The following is a 21,039-nucleotide window of genomic DNA, read 5'->3' as shown; positions in this document are numbered from 1 at the left end:
ATACCGCAAGCGGAAACTCTACAGACTGTACAAGAACTTCTAGAAACTGCCTCTCATGACAGTATTACACCAATCCATTTCATCATGGATTTGGCTAGAATTGCCATGACAGAAACATTTTTCTGTTTCGAGGACTCTCTGTACCTGCAGACATCAGGGACGTCTATGGGCAGTAAATTTGCGCCAAGCTTGGCCAATTTATATGTCCACCACTTCGAGACTCAGCATGTCCTCAACCACAACAATCCGTATTACCATCAAACGGTGTTGTGGAAGAGGTACATCGATGATATCTTGGTGGTATGGCGTGGAGATAGTCAGTCGTTACTGGCATTCCAAACTTGGCTTAACAATCAGAATCCGTTTCTGAGGTTTTGGCGGCCATCTTGGGTCAGGCTGGGTTGGGGAGGCCATAGAGAAGCGCTATAAAAACAGGCAGTATTGGCTCCACGCAGCGGACGCGAACAGCGGACGCGCCGGACCTGCGCCGGAGTCGTGCCAGAGTCCTGCCCGTCTGCGCCCGTCCGTGCCCAGACGGGCCTAGGGCCTTCCACCATGCCCAACTCATTGACGCCTTTTACCACCAGGCTCCAATATGGGAGAGACGCTCTTATCGCCTTACGTCCGCCTCACCCTACTAGTTGTAGCTTTGCACAGATGGGGACCATTCCATTCTTACCGTGCAGAGCTTGTTCTTCCGGCCACAATTCAGTGGCTGTGAAATCCGTTCTCTCCATGGCTTTGCTAAACTGCCGGTCCTTGCCGAGCCATGCCATTGAAATCAACTCACTGATCCTAGACCACGAGCTTGATGTGCTGTTTCTCACTGAGACCTGGCTCTCCCCCAGCTCTGGCCCTGACATGGTCAGAGCACTCCCCCCAGGCTTTCATATACTCCACCTTGATAGACCTAAAGGGAGGGGAGGAGGAACTGCAGTTCTCTATAGAGACACGCTCGCCTGTAAGATCCAGAATGGAGGGGTGGCTGATTGTGAGAGCTTACAGTTCTCCCTTCGGCTGTCACCTACAGTGTCTTTGGTAGGCTTGTTGATCTATCGCCCTCCCGGACCCCTGGGTAGCTTCCCTAACTCTCTCCTGGAAATTACTGCACTTCTTGCCTCTTCAACTGCCAACTTTGTTGTTCTCGGAGATTTTAATATCCATCTTGAGGACCCCGCTAATACCACAGGAGTCGATTTGCTCGATGATTTCAAATCTTTTGGAATCAATTTGGCCAACTCGGGCGCGACCCATGAGAAGGGCCACCTGCTTGACCCCTTACTTTCTAATCTGGACCATCTTACTCCATCTCCGGCTCTTGCCTTACCTTGGACAGACCATTATTTGGTGTCCGCGTCATGGCAATTTGATAGCCGAGCTGCGGTGGTCCCACGGGTTCACACCCTGGAGAGAGCCTGGTCGAGGCTCCCAGTTGACACCTGGGCGGCACACTTGGAGGCCACGCAGCCCTCTCAGGGAGCTAACCCGATAGTCGCCGACGAGAACTTCCATACCTGGCTCGTGGATTCTCTGGACACTCTCCTACCCAAAAAGAAACAACTTACGAGGGGGGAGAGAGTGGGCTCGGCACCTTGGTATTCATCAGAATTAAGAACCCTGAGGAAAGGATGCAAGAGGCTAGAGCGGTCCTGAAGGAGAGACTGGAGTGAGGCGAGTCGTATAGAATATCGTGCGGCCCTGAGTAGGTATAAATCCGCTATTCGGGTGGCAAAATCAGGATTCTTTGAAGAGCGTATTGGCTCTGCGGCCAACTCTTCCAAAGAGTCATTTAGGGTCATTAAGGAGCTACTCAATGCCCCCAATCCTCAGGTTGTCCACGAGGACCCTCGCAAAAAATGTATAGAACTGGCCTCGTATTTTAAAAGCAAAATCGACAACATATTGGCTTCCCTTCCCCGGCTAGGTGAGGTCTCCTCTTTGGAGGACAATCCCAGCTCTCAACTTGAGTCACAATTGGTGGAGCTGGCCTCCCTCGGTCCAGTCACTAAGGAGGAAGTCCTGTTGGTGCTGAGATCTATGAAGAGCGGCTCCCCGAAAGACCCAGCACCTATTAAATATCTTAAACAGGTGTCATCCACTATTGTCGGCCCTGTGACGGACTTGATAAACCTGTCTCTCGCCCATGGGGTGGTCCCCCCCAGTTGGAAAGGGGCGGTGGTTAAGGCTCTTTTGAAAAAGCCTAACCTCGATCGTGCCGACCTCGCCAACTTTCGGCCTATCTCTTTGCTGCCGGGTATCAGTAAGGTGGCTGAGAAGCTGGTAAATAGCCGCCTTTCCAACTTCTTGGAAGCCAATTCCCTCCTTGGCGACTCCCAAACGGGTTTTCGCCCCTGTCAGGGGACCGACACCGCCCTGCTGGCGGTCGTGGAGAATGCGAGGAGCATGCTGGATTCGGGGGGATCAGTGGCAGTGATCCTCCTGGACCTCAGCGCTGCTTTTGACACCGTGGACCATCAGGTGCTTCTCCAATGGCTGTCGGGGGTGGGGGTCACGGGTTTGGCCCTCAAATGGTTCGCCTCCTTCTTGGAAGGTCGTACATTTGAGGTGTGGGAAGGCCAGGAAAAATCATCTTCTACCCCTCTCCAGTGCGGTGTGCCACAGGGCTCTTCATTGAGCCCTACCTTATTCAACGTTTACATGGCCCCCCTGGAGAATGTGGTACGGCCGCTGGGTATTAAAATCATCAGTTACGCTGATGATACTCAGCTGGTGGTAGGCCTGTCCCAGTCGGCGTACCATCCCGACCGGCTGCACACGTGTCTTGAAAAGATCTACACGTGGATGTGCAGCTCAGCCCTAAAGTTAAATGGCTCCAAAACGGAACTGATGCTGCTGGGGAACTCCTCTCCATCTTTGTCCCCCAGCAGTTGGCCAGACTGTCTGGGACCGATGCCTCCCCCCAAGCAGGAGATCAAGAGCTTGGGGGTATGGCTGGAGCAGGACCTATCGTTTAAAATCCACGCCAAAAAGACTGCTGGCGTGTGCTTTGGCCTGCTCCGTTCAGCCCCGAAGATTCTGCCCTTGCTCCCAGTGGCCACTCGAAGGCTTCTCATCCAGGGACTTATCATCCCGCGGCTGGATTTCAGCAATGTTCTATTCCTGGGCGCACCCGAATCTACCCTGAACAGACTGCAGCAAGTGCAGAACGCGGCTGCCAGGCTTTTGACGGGTCTTCCTAGGCGTCAATCTGCCCGCCCGGCGTTAAGGTCTCTGCACTGGCTCCCTGTGAGGGACAGGGTGAAATTCAAGTCACTTTGCATCGCCCACAAAGTTCTGCACGGGGTAGGTCCACCTATTCTGGAGGAGATGGTCCAGCCCTACAAGGCCTCTCGTTCCCTTCGCTCTGACCACCAACATCTCCTTCAGGTTGGCAGGGTGAAAAGGGCAAGAACTGGTGGCAGAAGGTTTTCAATTAATGTGGCCTCCTTGTGGAACTCATTGCCCCTACAACTGCGCTCCGAAGCCAGTCTTCTCAGGTTCCGTAAACTTTTAAAAACTTTTCTGTTCTCCGTTTAATCCCTGCTTTCTTTTAGTAGTGTTATGTTCTGATAAGCGCTGGGATGCCTATTGGTAACCAGGCGCTATACAAAACTCAGAATAATAATAATAATAATAACTATAGACCATAGCAAAACGGAACTTCCATTTTTGGATCTGTTGATTGTTCCAAAAGGAGGATATCTCTCAAGTACCCTGTATCGAAAACCCATGTCTTGCAACTCACTACTTAGATTCAATAGTCATCATCCTCGCTCCCTACGAGAGAATTTACCCTTTGGGCAGTTTCTCAGGGTTCGAAGGAATTGCTCTGAAAAAACGGATTTTCAGTCCCAAGCAAAAGACCTATCCTACAAACTCAAGCAACGCCTTTACCCTAGTTCACTGATTAAAAAATCTTGCAAAAGGGCCGCGAACAACCATCGAGAGGCACTTCTTGCACCTCCCGTTGACAAACCCCCTCTCAACAGACTAGCGTGTGTTACCACGTTTAGTACTGCATCATCAACGATCCAAAAGATCATCAGACAGAAATGGCATATTCTGAATAGTGCAGGTGACAATATTCCTTTGCCACTGTTCTCGTTCAAGAGAAGTGCCAATTTGAGAGACGAATTGGTCCACACCAGACCCAGACATACTATCAAGAAACCACACCGACATTGTGGAATCTTCCTCCGGTCCAGGGACATCACCCGTGCGGCAATTGCTCGGTGTGTCCCCAGACCAAGAAAACACTATCGGTCGACATTGGCACAGCACGCCCTTGGCTGCTGAAACGACATACCAATTGTAACAGCGAAAAAGTTATCTACCAAATTACCTGCCCATGTACCCTGCGTTACATAGGTATGACAACGAGGAAGATCAAATTGAGAATACAGGAGCACAAAAGTACCATCAGGCGCAACAAACAAGCAACGCGGTTGACGTCTCACTTTCTCACCATGAAACATTCTGCAGATGAGTTGGAATGGCTAGTCTTGGAACAACCATTCATACCCCCACATGTGAGCGACATTTCTCATTTTCTGCTCAGAAAAGAACAGAAATGGATCTTCAAACTTAAATGTGACGTCGAGGGGCTAAATAACGATATACCGTGGTTACAGCTGTAGGCACTGATCCTACTTCACTGTGATTAGCCATTCAAGTAAATCATTTGGCGTTTCCAGTGCTTCTTACAGACATCAATCTCACCCTTCAGGTCTCCATACTGAGAAACTGCCCCTAGTGGTCTTGGTCGCAACGTATACATAAACTTGGTTATTTTTTCTAACGAGCCCGCAATAGGCTCCGTGTGTGCGATAAAATTTTCAAATAAATATACAAATATATATACAACCGAAAATGTAATATATTTGTTTAAAGGCACCACGATTGATCCAAGTTATTACTAGTGTATTAGTGTGTTAGAGGGTGTGTTGATGTTTGCACAACATTATTGAGAAGGGGCGCAATAGTCCTGCTCTCCACGTGCCTCGAGGTCTGTGCACCTACACGTGACAATCAGCGGTCTTTAGAAATGGCCCATAACGGGCACCCGTTTACAGGTAGACACATTACTGAGGAACGTCAGACTCCCCGATTGGCCCTCGACTCTGTGTCTAAACTTAGGATGCTGTCTGGCATTCGAATTTAGTTTAGGCATAACGAGCCGGGCAACACTATAAACAGCGTTGTGCTCATGTGTTTACTTCTGGTGCACTCAGGTTCCGGTTTGGTTCCCATTCCGGTTCTGAGTTCGACCAATCAACATCCTTGAATACGGAACGATGAGGTCTCCCACCGTGGTCCACAAAGAGTCCTCTGTGAAGTGTACATCAAACAGAGAAGTCAAACTTTTTTTTTCCGGGTAAATCAACCAACCCGAGTACGTTTTACAGCATGGGCGGCGTTAAACTTCTACACCGGCTCTAATAGGGCTGTTCACTGCTTCGGCTTGTCCAATTACAACAGCCGTTCCGTCTGGCATGACGGTATTTCTGGTTTAGTAAATATAACGCGTGTACAGAGCCACTCTTCGTATTAGCAACTACGGAGACAGCTCTCTCCCTGGTCCACCCTCGAGTTTCATAAACCCCAGTTCCAAACAGCCTCGCCACCTTCCCCTCGGCTCAGATGCCAGACCGAGGTAATGACGGAAAGGTGAGTGCGGGCTGTGTTTCGTTGAACTGAGGGTTTATTAGTGGGCCATAGTGTTTAGCTTTGTAGATGTGGAACTGGTGGATCATTTCTCAGATATTTTTCCATTTAAGAGGTGTGCCACGTCCAGTCTATACATTCTTAGATCTCAATTTGGATGCTGGACGCATCTCGTTTCTGAATGATTGCTTATAGGCAATCTTTCTTCGAGAGATGTGCGATGCAGTAGACATTCATCGCTCTTCATGAAATGTAATTAAAACATTTGAGCATGCCAAATATTTGTCACTCTAACTGAGCTCGACTGTCAATGGGGTCCTGGACCTGCATCTCTGCCGCAGTTTTCTTGTCACATAGCCATTGTATGTCACATCAGGAGATGAACAAATCCATGCTACATAAAACGATTTATATTCTTATTGTTTCAGTGCGTGGCCTCTTTGTCCTGAGCGAGTGCCAGGCGAGGTGAGGCTGTTCCCCCCTACAATTTTGGGTGAGTGGAAAATATGATGGAGACATTTAGCATAACACATCAGATGCGTTTTTTCATGTTTGACATCTGCACCGTTTTGTGTATGTTTTCTTTTGTTTCCTGTTTCATAGGAGAGGTTTGATAATTAAGATATGAGACTACTTCACAACTGGTAGGTCTACATAATCTATACTGTTTACCACGTTATGTGGTAAGTGTTGCAGTAGTGTACATCATAGGTCCTGATGAAAGCCCGTGGGGGCTGAAACATGTTGACCGACTACCATCCATGGTGAATAGTAATTTTTTACATACTATTTTCACTCTGCTTTTAAATATGCCGTTTTGATGGTCGTACCCAATAAAGTTTTCAGAGACATCAAAACAGGTATTTTTACATCACCACTATATTCCTTCACAATTTTCACACTTTTGAGCACTGCAACTTGCCCCTACAGCCTAAAAACTCTCATCTTCTGGTTGATGGTCTAACTTGTGGATCCGATACTAGCTATCCTCAGGAATTTCCCTAAGGAAGTGCTTAGCGGATACCATCTTTCCACAACAACCCAGATGATGAAGCTCCGCCATTGTGTGGGCTGATGGGTATATTTTTCCTTTATCTTTGAACTTTCATTTATCTCTCCTCTGTAACCTCCTAGATAACCTCTTGGTATGTGTGATTTTGGATACCATTAATAGTTACCGACCATTCTAAAGATTATAAAAGACCCTTGATATCTTTCGTGTGTTAATATATTGTTTAGTTGGGGGACAAGATACAAGCAGGTCTATAAATACAGATTCCCCTTGGGCCCTCCTTCATATTTTGTTTTTTGCTAACAATGTTGGTCTCCATGTCCTCGGGGCCAGGAGTGATGCTTGTGATGACTGCGTCAGGCTCATCATCACTATTATCCTGCTAGTCTACATCGACCTCCATAAGTGTAAGGCTTTCTGGAACCTTCCTTTTCCCTAGCCTGGTCTTGGGATGTGTCTCCCTCTCATGCTCAGGTTGTTGTGGCTCCCAAGTGAGATCTAGATCATCAGAAGGGATGCTCGGCGAAGAACTCGATGGACTAACCCTCCTTTTCCTTGGTGGGGATTTGGAAGACAATAGATCTCCTGCATGAGTGGCTTCCTCTTCTTCTTGCTCTGCATGATGCTCAATTTCCTGAACTGCCCCTACTTCCGGAGGAACAACAACTACTATTGCGGGCGGTGGTTGCGGTTGTTGTTGTTCCCCACCTATCTGCTGTGTTCCCTCATGAGTTGACTGTGTATTACTTTGAGATAACGATAAGTTTAGGTCAGGCTCAGCATCACTGCTTTCCACCATTAGGTTGGCTACCTCTTCCACACTCATCTGCTTGGGCCTGGGTTGGTGGTTTGGGCCCACTGATGCGGAGGTGCTGGCCCCAGCTTGCACCCCGGACACCGCTGATGCAGGCGTACTTTTTGGTTTCCCAGAAAAAATGGTTTTGGGGTCAACACCAGAATCAAGTGCCACTTCCTTCTTCTGTTCTTCCTTCTTCTTCTCAGCAACTTTCTTGGTCTTGGAGGACCTGGTACCTGCTTTCTTTGGGCCCATCTTCTTCAGATGTCAGCAGCACTCAGTTGCACAAGTTGCAGAGATGTCTGGTCAGGTCACACCCCACATCACGTACAGCAGAAGGACGTCCGTCTGGCAGTACAACGGGCGATGATTGATGACAGACACCTCCTCCTCAGTCTTTTGTGCACCTACAAGCAAAGAAGGCAGAAGAACATCAGTCAAATTTGGAATTTGTTGAGCTTTAATTTTAATTACTAGTAGTGTTAGTACACTCAGTAAGAATAGCACAGAACTAAAATACAAATGTAGTGCAAATGGGACTTGTTTATGCTTAATTTGTGCATCATGTCGGATGGATGCAGCATCAGTGACCTGCAGCAGATAGCAATGGGAATGGAAACAGTAAGCCAACAGGAACAATGGAAAGACACACAGGCCTATGCGGCAAAAACAAAACAGCACACTCCTACTACCACCACCACGGCACACAGTCACATGGTCACTCATCACAGGCACATGGGTAAGGCCCAGAAAACAATAAACTCAAGCAGGCCTATATCCCTATATGGCCAGCCAAAGGAGGATGCCTGTTACACATCACAGCTTAATGTAAAACAGAAAATCCCTATGGCTAAAAAGGTTGGAAAGTTACACAACAACAACAACACATACAACAAAGACATTTATTAACACACACCCAAAAAGTTAACTACACCCCAAACACCACATTTGGGAATTCAATCCAATGCCATCCATGCCCTAAATGATGTTAAATTCAACAGACAACATAGAAACAGCTACATCAAGGACCGCCAATGACTACCTCTGAGACTCTAGGCCTACTGGCAGAATAGGCCACAAGTTTGGAGGCATATGGCAAAAGCACAGTGGAAGGTCACACAAAATGGTGGCCACCACATGGTCAGCCCACCCTCAAACAACAAAGTACATACAAAGGACAGGAACAGGAAGTTGAGGTCTCTGGGAAACTTCCTTCCTCTTTTAAAAAAAAATGAGCAGAAAAATGACTCCATGGTCCAAAAACTACAAACAAATGACAAGCTGAGGAGTTTTTTTTAGAAAAATACATTTTCGAGAAGGTTTAATGCAATTCAAGACATACTGCTCACGAGAGCAAATTGGGGGTGTTCGGAAATGCAAACTGTACAAAAAGTTGTTATCGCATGCCCGAGCACGTGAAGAAGACAAAAAGTGTAAGGTCGCGTTGTTGCACTGTGAAAAGTTTTCAAAACTACACGAGCTGAATTCCTAGGGTTAACTGCTGGCAGAAAAAGCCATATTATTTAATGCACACCCAAAACCTGAAATTCCACCCCCAAAACCCCAATTTGCAAATCAATCCAAAGCCATTCATGCCATACATGATGTTACAAATTAAACAAACACCACAAAAACAGTTGATTAACTTTCATGCACCCATGATGACTCGAGTAGTACCTCTGGGCCTACTGGCAAAGTAGACAACAAGCTTGGAGACCTATGGCAAAAGCACAGTGACTGGTCCCACAAAGTGGCTGCCACCACATGGCCAGGACACCCACAGAAAGTACATACAATGAACTCAAGCAGGCCTACACTAACTATATGAACTCCTAAGGTTACCTATTGGCTGAAAAAACAATATTTAATTAACACACACACAAAAACTGAAATTCCGCTCCAAAAAAACACAGTTTGCAATTGAATCCAATGCCATCCATGATGTTTAAAAACTTGAAATTCAACAGACACCACAGAAACATGGTTGTACCCATGGGTACCTCGGGACCTACTGGATGAAAGTACAAAGAAATATGACTTGGCCCCTCATGAAAGTACAGGCCTCACTCAACAATAATTTTTAACAAGGATTCAAAAGCCCAGAAAACTGTAGTTAAAAAAAGCCCAAATCAAACAAACATGTACACCAATTCTCCAACTTACTTGTAAAATAAAATTTTAAATCCAAAAGTCCTCAATAAATCCAATCCAATGATATGATGCAGCAGACATACACAAAAAGTGATCCTTCCAGCTCCAAATCCAAATGAAAGTGAACAGCACATGGACAACGCGCTGGGAGGAGCCTGCTAGACAGGAACAGGAAGTTGGAGACTTACTCTTGAAAAAAAGAGTAGAAAAACGAGGACTCCTTGCACAAAAGACTACAGCCAAATCACAATTTGAGGGTTTTTTCTGAGCAAAATGATAATTTTCGAGAAGGTTTTATCATGCTCGAGAGAAATTCTGTGCCAAATTGTAGTTTCTGCGTGTTCGGAAACGCGATCTTACCAAAACTACACAGGAAGGAAGTTGCGCGTCCTAATGTCGTGATCGTGCGTCTAAATGACGTGATCTCGTTTGCACAGTCTCGCAGGATTGTGCGGCTGGATTCCAAACCTCGTGGCACACGCGACAGGGAGTGAAAATCGAGAAGGCGAACACAGAACCACAGTGAGTCGTTACCGCGCACGCGAGAAGGCTATTGAGCGCTCAAGGAAGAAAACAACTACGCAACGCTGTAGATTGCAAAGTATTCGACAACTTCGTGTTCACTGCGAAGCACGAAGTTGCCGCAACTTCGCAAACTCCGCGAGCGGAGCGTAGTTCACTGCCCAGGGTTACATTTTAGGCATATATATGGCCAGATTGGAGTTGGACCAGTGTGAAGTGAAGAAGCCTCCCCCATTCCCTTGCTGGATACTTGAGAGACAATGACTGCCTCCATCCCATGCCCATCTTTTTGCATCCCCTAGCAGAACTGACCCATAACACTTAAATCACTAAGATTGCCCCAATGTGAGTGGCATGCATCAAACAGGATAACAATTGTGTACCACTGTGCTTGGATTTGAACAGGTAAATAATATATTGCACTAATGAACGATTGTTAGGGATTATTCATGTGGTGGCAGACAGTGAGGGAAAGTTTCCATCTATAATTTGTTAGTTTGATTGTGAAGATTTGCAATGTTTGTGGCATGATGGGTGAACATTTTCCTGAAGGTGATTGGCCCTTCACCTTTCACACTTCGCAAGATTTGCTTGCAGTGTCGACTCTGTTTTTGTGTTGTTCTTGTAACTAATTAATAAATTAAGATTCAATGACCTTTCTAGACCATTTAATAACAAACACAAATCTACACAATTAATAACTCAGTGTTTCTCTTCTTCTTCATCAACAGCAGTGCACTACAGGTCGATCTTTTTCATTTGGGTCGGGAATGGGAATGGAGTTGAACAGATTTGTTACTCAGAGTCATGAAGATAATGGAATTACCACAACAGAAGCCAAAAGAAGGAAGTTATCAACTTTAGGGAACACAACATGATGATGACTCTGAGAGGCCAACTCAGTTCTGTGGACTGGTGAGAGATGTGTTGATTTGGAAATGTAATGCTACTGAGTCTGTGTGCTGGTTCAAAAATGTGAAACTCCTCTATTATGTGGTCGAGTTGGGTGGAAGGCCTGTTTTTGTAAGTAACTGGAGACAGACATGTGATGTCATCACATTAAGCACACACTTGGGTAAACATTATGATGACAGTTGTAAGTATGATCATCCCAATACATGCAGTCACTTGTCTGTGATTGTTTGTAGTATTCTCTCACTAGTTGGTTAATTGGTCACATGTGAGTCATAAAATGATTGATTGCAGCAGGCTATGCTCTTGATCTGCCTCTCCGTACAATTACCTTCTGTTCTGTCCTTATCCTTGACTCTACAATATAGTTTCTGTTTTATAAACCGCAGGCCCTCTCTTCTCCTGCAAAAAGACGAAAGCTCCATAACACTCCTGCATACCTTAGCAGACAGCTTTAACCAGGCACCCAAGACTGACCAACAATCCAAGAAGAATTCAGATGCACCACCCAATGTGACAATAGAGTATAATTTTTCTTTTAAAAATCATTTATTATTATTGGTTCCCCTCTCTCCTCTATAATTTGTATATTATTTTTCAAACCAAGATGGCAGAACATTTAGATATATAAATAACTTGGGTCTCTGGGGCTGAATGAATGTTTCTGTTTGCAATTCATTTACCTGAACTGTGTCATACCGATTCCTTCATTTCTTTCCACAACAGAATGATGATGTGCTGCTCATCACCCCTATAAATAGTGTGTTATTCTGTAGTGTTTGCTTTTGTCTCCACACCATTCCCCAGATCCTCTTTCTTATCCATTCATCAAACCTCTAGGCCTCTCCCCCCGGGCTGTATGATTTATTGAGGCTTAACTTAATTTACACCTTAAGTAGATAACATACTTGGTGGGGCAAATGTGGTGAATATCATATCATCTCACTGCAGGATCTTCTGTAACCTGAGCAATAGGCCATGCTGGCCCCATAACATTTTACCAACCCACATATAAAAGTGATCCATATTTTAGATATAGAAGAACACCATTCGTCAACACAACCCTTCAGGACTTGTGTTACGTAAAAGATTAACCTTGTCCACTTCTGTCTGACTCAACTCCTCCTGACTCGAAGACTTTGTACGTTTTGTACTTTAGTGTAATAAAATTGCTCCCCTCTGCTCTGTAGAGGTTACAATTGCTAGTTTTTGTTATATCAGGTCTTCTTGGTCGTGTCATGTTGGTAGTGTGATCTCAGTCTTTCTAAATTTAGGATGATGATTTAATAATATAAAAATCCTCAAACTCTGTGTTTTCTTTCAAATATATTTGACTGTGATACTTTGATAAATCCTACAGTTAGATTTCACCTAGGTGGGAGTTGCACCTTGCTTGTGATGTCCTCTATGTTAGCACAATAGCCTTCGACTTCTACCCCCCCCCCCCCCATAAGATGGCAACTTGGCAAACCGTGCAGTAGGAACACAGAGAGATAGCAGCACTCACTTCATCTATTGAAGAAAGACTATGGAGCGTTGTTGTAATATAGGCAATGCCTCCCAGTGGTCAATATAGTTACTTAGGGTAGTAGGATTAGAGTACTGTATGGTATACACTTTTTAAGCAGGTTTAAAAACCAGGCTGCGCTACCAGGCAGCAGTGAAAAGTAAAACACCCCCAAAAAATATTTGAGACATAAACAAAGTAAAATAAATATTTATTTCCCATTTGTAACAGTAAAACCCATCCCTTCCACCCACAACAGGCCCACCCCTCCCCCCAAACTAATCTCCCCATCCTTAACTAAAGTCCAAAAAATGTCCAAGAAACAATCCTGGTTCCAACTCCAATCATTTCCACCCTCTCCACCCACTACATGTCCCTCCCACGAAAACAAATATTTAAAAAGGGTCTAAAGAAGAAGGTACTACACTACACCTGAGACCGTAGCTGTTTGAGGTTTCCTTCCATGCTTGCCTGCCTGCTTTCAATGCGCGCCTGCCTCTGCATGACGCAGCACTGGGAAGTGTGGTCCAACACCTACCCCTTGCCAGAAAGCAAAGAACTTGGGCATCTGGTTTGATTCCGACCTTACCTTTGGCCCCCAGATCAATCAGGTGGTTGGATCATGCTTCGGACTCTCAAAAGTCTTAGGAAGGTATTGAAGTTCTTACCTATCAGAGCCCGTCAAACCCTGGTACATGCACTATTCATGTCAAAGATGGACTATGGCAATCTTCTCTACTTAGGGACCCTGGAGAAGAATCTGAGCCGCCTACAGGTTTTACAGAATGCCGCTGCCCGACTAGTGCTCAGACTACCCAGAAGAGCCGCATCCATAGCGGCCCTCCGGTCTTTGCACTGGCTCCCGATCAGAAGCAGGGTAGAATTCAAGGCACCATGTCCGTGCCACCAGATTATCAATGGGAGGTCTCCTCTCCCGTTGAAAGGACTGCTGACACCCTACGAGCCGTCCCGCTCCCTGAGATCTTCCGGCTCAGGACTCCTAGTCATTCCTAAGGTGTCCAGAGCTCGGATGGGCGGAGGATCCTTTAGGCACCTTGCAGCTTCTAGATGGAATAAGCTACCCACGGCGTTGCGATTAGAACCATCAGAACCACTCTTTAGAGCCAAGCTTAAAACTGTACTATTCTCACAGTAAGTTGTTCCGCATGTGTAAGTTCCAGTAAATATCATCTCCTCAGCGCGGGGACACGCAGCTGTGTGTCACCAAGCGCTTTACAAAACCCCCTAAATAGAAATAGAAAAATAGTGCAAGGGAAAAAAGCAGTGGTGTTCTGATGGGTGACTGCCAGTGGCAATGGCGTTGTTCTTGCTCGGAGGATGGAGGCTGGCGGGGTCCTGGCCAGCAGCAGCAGCTGCCTCCTCCTCTTCCTCCTCAAGGGCCACCACTGAAATTCAGCCTGCATGGCCGACAGCCTCTACTGCTGCAGCCGGGTAGCTTTCTCTTGCCTAGTAGGTTATTGACCAGCAAGAGTAGATATAGCAAAAAAGAAAAGGAGAAATTATAAACAATGCTCTGGGCAAACAACTTATTTAAAACTATATAGTAGCACAGTAGCAGTACATTGCTGGTCCCCTAGGACCATTCGAATTTGATGTGATTAGAGTTACAGTCATTCTTTACCTACACATGCCTCACATAAGGGTGAAACTGGCTGAAAGGAATTAATGCAGAATAACAGCACACCTGATTAAAAAAAATGTTATTTTTTTCTTTGAAACGATTTCCTAATAAGCAAATGCACAGCAGACACTTTGTGTGGAAAAATAAAACTAAATTGCCTCTCATTAATAAGTAAGACATAATGCACTTTTGGGATTAGAAGTATTCATGTTGTGCTAAATTAATGGAAGCATGCTAGCTAGTGCATCAGTAGTCGCTACTTTGCTACTCTGCAGTCTGCAGCAGGGGCAGCATCTGTAATGGACAATTATCTTCTCCCAATGGCCCTGCTCTTCTCCAAAATACCTTTCATTTTTACTGTGACTCCGAGGCACATAAATATTAATGATGCAATGTCACACTTGTCAGGTAGAAATTTAAATATTTCTTAAGTAGACGGGGGTAAAACTATGCACTGCAGTTCAGGGAAAGGATTAAGGAACAGGATATATACATTGTATTTGCCATGTTTGTCTCAGACTATCCCATCCACATAATGTCAAGGAACTCCAACATATGCCTATTAATAATATTTCACTTTGCCGGTTATTAGGCCAACAATCACCTGTAGGTGCTTGCTGTATTAATGAGCAGTTCATGATGATCTAAGGCAGGCCTAATGCAATGCTATGCAGTTTGTGATATAGTAATAAGGCAGTCCTTAATGCACGCATGAATACAGTTCATAACACAGGAATAATGCAGGTGGTAATGCAAGAATAATGTGGTTCGTAATGCAAGAATCAGGATGTTCGTAATGCAAGAATCAGGCAGTTCGTAATGCAAGAATAATGCGGTTCGTAAAGCAAGAATCAGGCAGTTTGTAATGCAAGGAATAATCGGATAAGCAAATCTGCGTGGTCAACTCGGGCACCACTAGGCCCCGCAGCAGAGACAACGGCCGTAAGCTCGAAGGGGCGGTCCCGGTACTGCTGGGCAGGTACGGGCCGCCCATGGACCCAGCACGTCTAACGGGGTGCAGCTGGAGAGAGATTGGAGCACTCCTTTACTCCTCCTGCCTGCCTCCCCAGGCCACACACAGTTGCGGCTCCCAACCGGAGTCCAAGCCTTACCTTGGGGTGCGCTGCCTCGCTCTCTTTCTCAATCCGCTCATCGGACGTCCTGCTGCGCGGCCCTGATGATGTTGCAGCTCCGTTGCTAGGTGACCCTGTAAGCGGACGGGTCACAGTGCTGCCTTCTCCGTTGACAATCTTTGGCAGATTCCTACTGGCGACAAACGATCACAATCCCTTTTACCTTGCCACTGCCTTAGTTTCAAGAAATTCTTTAGCACATTGCGGCTTGGGCTGGTGGCGGCGATTCTTATCCACAGCCTCAGTTACGATGACGGCTTCGGCCATAAACAGCAATGCAGCAGCGTGGACGATGTTTCACGATGCGAGGGCAATGCAGTCACAGGCACCTCGTAAACAGCACCACGGACCACAGGACAGTCTCAGGCGTGCAAAAAGCACATGCACCAAGCGTCGCTGTGGCACGGCCAGAATCTTTGACGTTCCTAAGTTTCCACAACAGGGGACCAGCTCTTCTCAGACCCTTGGAGACAAGTTACTATAGGACACAGCACACAGCAGAGTCTCATCAAGCAGGGGGACACAGCACACAGCAAAGTTCATTGTCTTCTCCTTAGTCAAATCAGCAAACTGCAGACCAGCCCCAGAACACACAGCAAAGGCAATTCTTCTCTTCAGTCTATTCAGCTGTTCTTCTTTGGCAGAGGTTCCTCTTGATCACAAAGTAGTTTCAATCCTTTGTCAGTCTGGATTTCAGTCTTGAGTTCAGGGGTTTCAGCTCTCACATTTATACCACTAAAGGCCTTTGAAGTCCTTTTGTTAAGGGGGCTCTGAGCCCAGTCCAAACCAGACCTGGGTGTCTTACTGCCAGTGCACACCTTCTTTCTTTGATAGTGAGTGTCTGGGCCCCAGAGGCTCAGCAGGAGGTGGAGCCATCCTTTGGTGGCAGCAACACAGCCCTCTTCAAATCCAGGGGGCTACTCCTCCCCCCACATCAAATGCAGGCCAGCCTGTTGCTGTCTCACCTACTCTTCCCTGGTGTCAGGACACTTCCCAAACCCTGTCACATCCAAACCCATACAGGCAATACACAACCAGGCAGAGGCACACAGGATGGTTTCAGACAAGAAACCAGCCACTTCTAAAAGCATAGTTTCTAAGCACACAATTTAATAACCATCTTCACAAAAAGATGTGTCATTAAATTCTGAGTTCAGGCACACTAAACTCCATCCCTCCATCTTATGCCTATGGGAAGATATGTTGGAAACATGGGTCACAGTATTCCCCATCCTGTCCTATGAGCAAGATGGCCTTACAACAGTGAAAAATGAATTTGGCAGTATTTCACTGTCAAGACATGGTACACACCTAAGTACATGTCCTACTTTTTACATACACTGCACCCTGCCCATGGGGGTACCTTGAGCCTACTATAGGGGTGTCTGATGTACATAAAAAAAGGGAAAGGTAAGGTCTGGCAAGTGAGTGCACTTGCCAGGACAACAAGGCAGTTAACAAAATGCATGCAGGCATTGTAATGGCAGGACTGAGATCTCTTTTTAGGGCTACTTGTGTGGGTGGCAGAATTAGTGCTGCGGCCCATTAGTAGCATGTGCATTACCAGCCCTGGCACACAAAAATGCACTTTACTAGGGACTTTACTAGTAAGACAAACATAAAATGTATGGACAACCAATTACCAAAACACTTTATACAGGGAGCACTTGCACTTTGACACTGGTCAGCAGTGGCAAAGTGCCCAAAGCATCTAAGTCTGCAACATACTGTCAGAAAAAGGTGTATGAGAAAGGCAACAAAATGTAAGGAACTATAGCCAAAAAGGGTAATGTCCAACAAGCACAATACTGGCAATCTGCCCTGAGATCAACAGGAAATCTGAAAACTCCCACTGTGGTGGGAGTATCATCTGTAGGGCCAAGGAGTTGCACAGGCAGTGGGAAGACATCCAGTGTTAGCCCTATTTCAAGATTCAGGATATCCAAGCAAGAGGTCTCCCAGTCACATTACAGGGACCCATAGGTTACCCCCCCCCCCCATAAAAAAGACTCATGGATAACACATGTGTGGACCTCCATCTCAACTGAAGGCACATTGGAAAAACAACCACAGGGAGTACTGATTTAAAAATGTAGTTCATATACACGTTAAGTGGTATCATGCTATATCTGGTGTTTTTATATGTAAGTGGGCCATGAAATTATCAGGTCCAGATAAAGTTCGACATGGGATCAAATCTCCAATGATGATACACATATTCTGTGATGAAAATTGTGCAATTTATGGCCACACTCAAGTTAGAGGTTGAGTGATGACAAGTGTGAGCAGTGTAAATATAGCATTGAGAGGTAGATTTCACTAATTCATCTTCTAAGATACATAACTTTATGCATGTGGTTTTCTAAAATTGGCCCTGCTTCTAATGTAATGTAAAGTGCTAAACAATCTTACATTTCAAGCATGATACTACTACATGGTGAAGATATTTGTTGCATGCAATTGCATTGTAGGGAACAGCAAGAGATACCTCACGTTTTTGCAGGTTTTGCACACACTCAGCTACACTAGAGGCATTCTGATGCGCACCCATGAGGGAATGTCTTGATTAAGTGTTGCCATATTTACCTCTCTCTACCTCTCTATAGGCCAGATGTACAACCTTTTTTGCAGTCACAAACGGGAAATTGGCCCATTTGCGACCACAAAATTGGTCTGCCCCATGTACAAACCATATTTTGCGAGTCGGTAACTTATTACCAACTCACAAAATAGGGTCTACGACTTGCTATTAGGAAGGGGCGTGCCAAAGGTGTCCCTTCCTAATAGTGACTTGCACTTCAATGTACAATTGTTTTGTGACCACAATTGCGGTTACTAAAAACTCACAGTTTGCCACCTACTTCAAGTAGGTGGTAAGTCACTCGCAAACGGTAAGGGGTCCCCAGGAGACCCCTTACCCTTCGTGAACGGATGCGAAAATATATTTAGGAACAGGCAGTGGTCCCATGGACCACTTCCTACTCTTAAAAAATGAAACAAAAATGTTAAATTTTTCTTTATTAAATGCATCCTGTTCTCCTTTAAGAAAAACATGCTGCATTAAAAAAAAAAAACTGTTTTATTTAAAAAGTAGTCACAGACATGGTGGTCGGCTGACCCCAGCAGGTCACCATCCCTGGGAGTGCTAGTCATTCCCAATGGGGTCGCAAATTGTATCTGCCTCATGAATTGATGAGGCATGCAATTTGTGATCCCATTAGGAATCGCAAACAGTGTCTGAGACACAGTTGTAAATTACATTTTGCAAGTCGCAAATTGCGAGTCGCAAAACGACGCAATTTGCGACTTGCACATTATAAGGTCATACATCTGGCCCCGTGATCTCCAGGTGTACAGGATGCAGAGAGAAAAGTGAGAGGTGTTGAAGGTTTTATTTGACCTGTTGGTTTGGACAGTATATAGGTTGGGTGGGGTCCAAGAAAGGAAGGGAAGAGAGGCTTTTAAGGGGTAACAGAAAGGGGGCTCTTCAGATGCTAGTCCAGTCAATGTATCCCAAGGAGGGCTGCTTAGGTGATCTTCCTGCCAGGGACGAGGTTGTGGTGGTTACTGGTCGACTCCTCCTCGTTGCCTGGACGTCCAGGTTTTTGTACGTGGCCCTCACCCTCGAGGGAAACAAATAGGACAACAGGGTCAGCAACCAGAGGCTTGGGCTGGTTAACACACCGCCACCGACACCCACAACCAAGAATGTGTTTAAGGTTTAGAGGGAGAGTTGATGCACTGGGTGGTAAGGAAAAAAAGGGGGGAAAAAAGGGGACCAGGGGGCTGCTCACAGTCCTGCCCTCCACCAGCCCACAGTGAGGTATCTAAAAAAACGGCACTTGCCTAAGGCCACGGCCCTCCTGGGTCGTGGCTGTCGAAGTCTTGCCACCCTACGTCTCTTACCCGGGTCGGCTGGACTTGTGTGCATTGCCACTGGGCGGTTCTGCTGTCGACGAGCTCTTAGTCATTTCAGCGTCTTCCTTCTTGGTCGTGGTTCTGTTCTGTTCTCCGGGTTCATAATCCTCAGAAGCAGCATAGACTGATGCTCTGTCCCCGCTATTTGTTCTTACGGCTGCTGGGCTGGTGTTTTTTCTTCAGGAAAGTCTAGACCGCCTATTTCTTGTTCCGGCGCTCTAGTCGCGGGCACCATCTTGGAAGTACCGCTCGTGAAGAGCGCAGGACTACATTGCCTTCCTTCTAAGCATGGACGTTCAGGTCATGTTTCTGACGGGTATCATGAAAGTAAATCCACATTCCCATGAGTTCGGCTGGGTGCATGGATGGTCTGAAAAGAAAAAGGCTGTAAGGATATGAACCATCGGAGTATCTTGGGGTTTGTGTCCTTGTGAGTGGCGTGATCAGTAACCAAAAACAAAAGGCGCCCCAACAAATAATATTGTAGGGCCCACATAGCCCACTTGATGGCCAGGCATTCTTTTTCCATTTTTGAGTAGTGGGTCTCTTGTTGGAACAACTTACGGCTGAGATATAATATAGGCCTCAGTTCATCTTTCTGGTCAGGTTGAGATAGAACTGCCCCATATCCACGTTCAGAAGCGTAAGTTTGTAGGACAAAGGGTTTTCCAAAATTGGGACCCATCAGTATCGGGGCCTGGCATAATAGGGTTGTTAAGGTCTGAAAGCTATTTTCTTGGTGGTCCGTCAGGCAATGGAGATAAAGTCTGGAATAAAGCACCAGTAATGCCCTACCAGTCCAAGGAAGGCCCGTAGGTCCTTTTTAATGGTTGGATGGGGTATCAACTATATTGCTTCTAATTTTGTGTGTTGTGGTTGCAGTGTTCTGTCTTGAATGGAGTACCACAAATATTCTATATGGTTAGTTGCCAGGGTGGTCATTTTGAATTGAGCATGAGACCCGATGAGTGGAGAGACGAGAAGAGACGCCAAAGGTACTCTAAATGTGTCTCCCAGTCAGGGCAATATACCACAATATCATCCAGGTAAGCTACCGCGTATTGTTGGTGAGCCCGTAGAATGGCGCCCATTAACCTCTGGAAAGTTGCCGGGGCTCCATGCAGTGCAGAGGGCATGACCTTAAAGTAGTACAGGCCGGAGAGAGTGAAGAAGGCTCTTTTTTCCCTGGCAGTGGGGTGAAAAGGGATCTGTCAATAGTCCTTTGTCAGATCGATGGTGGACATCACATGGGCCCCTCTGAGTCTCTCCACGAGCTCATCAACTATTGTCATAGGGTAACTGTCAAATTTGGAGTGTGCATTTAGTTGGCAGAAGTCAATGCAAAACCGGAGACTACCGTCCGGATTGGCCATTAACACCAATTGCTCTGTGAGGGTTTCTATGATATCTGCCCGTAACATCAAGTCTACTTCTTGTTCACAGCCTGTCATCTGGCGGCAGGTATGCAGTAGGATTTTAACTTCATGACTGTCCCTGCTTCTGTTTTTATATTATAGTATACTAAAGTGGTTCTCTCTGAGGTGTGGGAGCAAACACCTGGAAAACTGTCCAACAAATTATATAATTGTGCTCTTTCTTTGTTGGTAAATGTTTCCCCTACATTGGGCCGTTCTACAGGTGGGGAACTCGAGAGTCAGTCGGGTATTTCTAGGGTCTTTGTACAGGTGATGTAGTTTACAGATGCCACGGGTTTCTGACCTGAGAGGGAGGTGTGAGAAGGTGGCCTGATATGCAGTGCTCACTATTCTAGTGAACACTATG

This window comes from Lissotriton vulgaris, chromosome 7 (assembly GCF_964263255.1).
Source record: "Lissotriton vulgaris chromosome 7, aLisVul1.2, whole genome shotgun sequence".
In the NCBI taxonomy this organism is placed as follows: Eukaryota; Metazoa; Chordata; class Amphibia; order Caudata; family Salamandridae; genus Lissotriton; species Lissotriton vulgaris.
The sequence above is the reverse complement of the archived record's forward strand: the minus strand, read 5'-3'. Positions refer to the sequence as shown.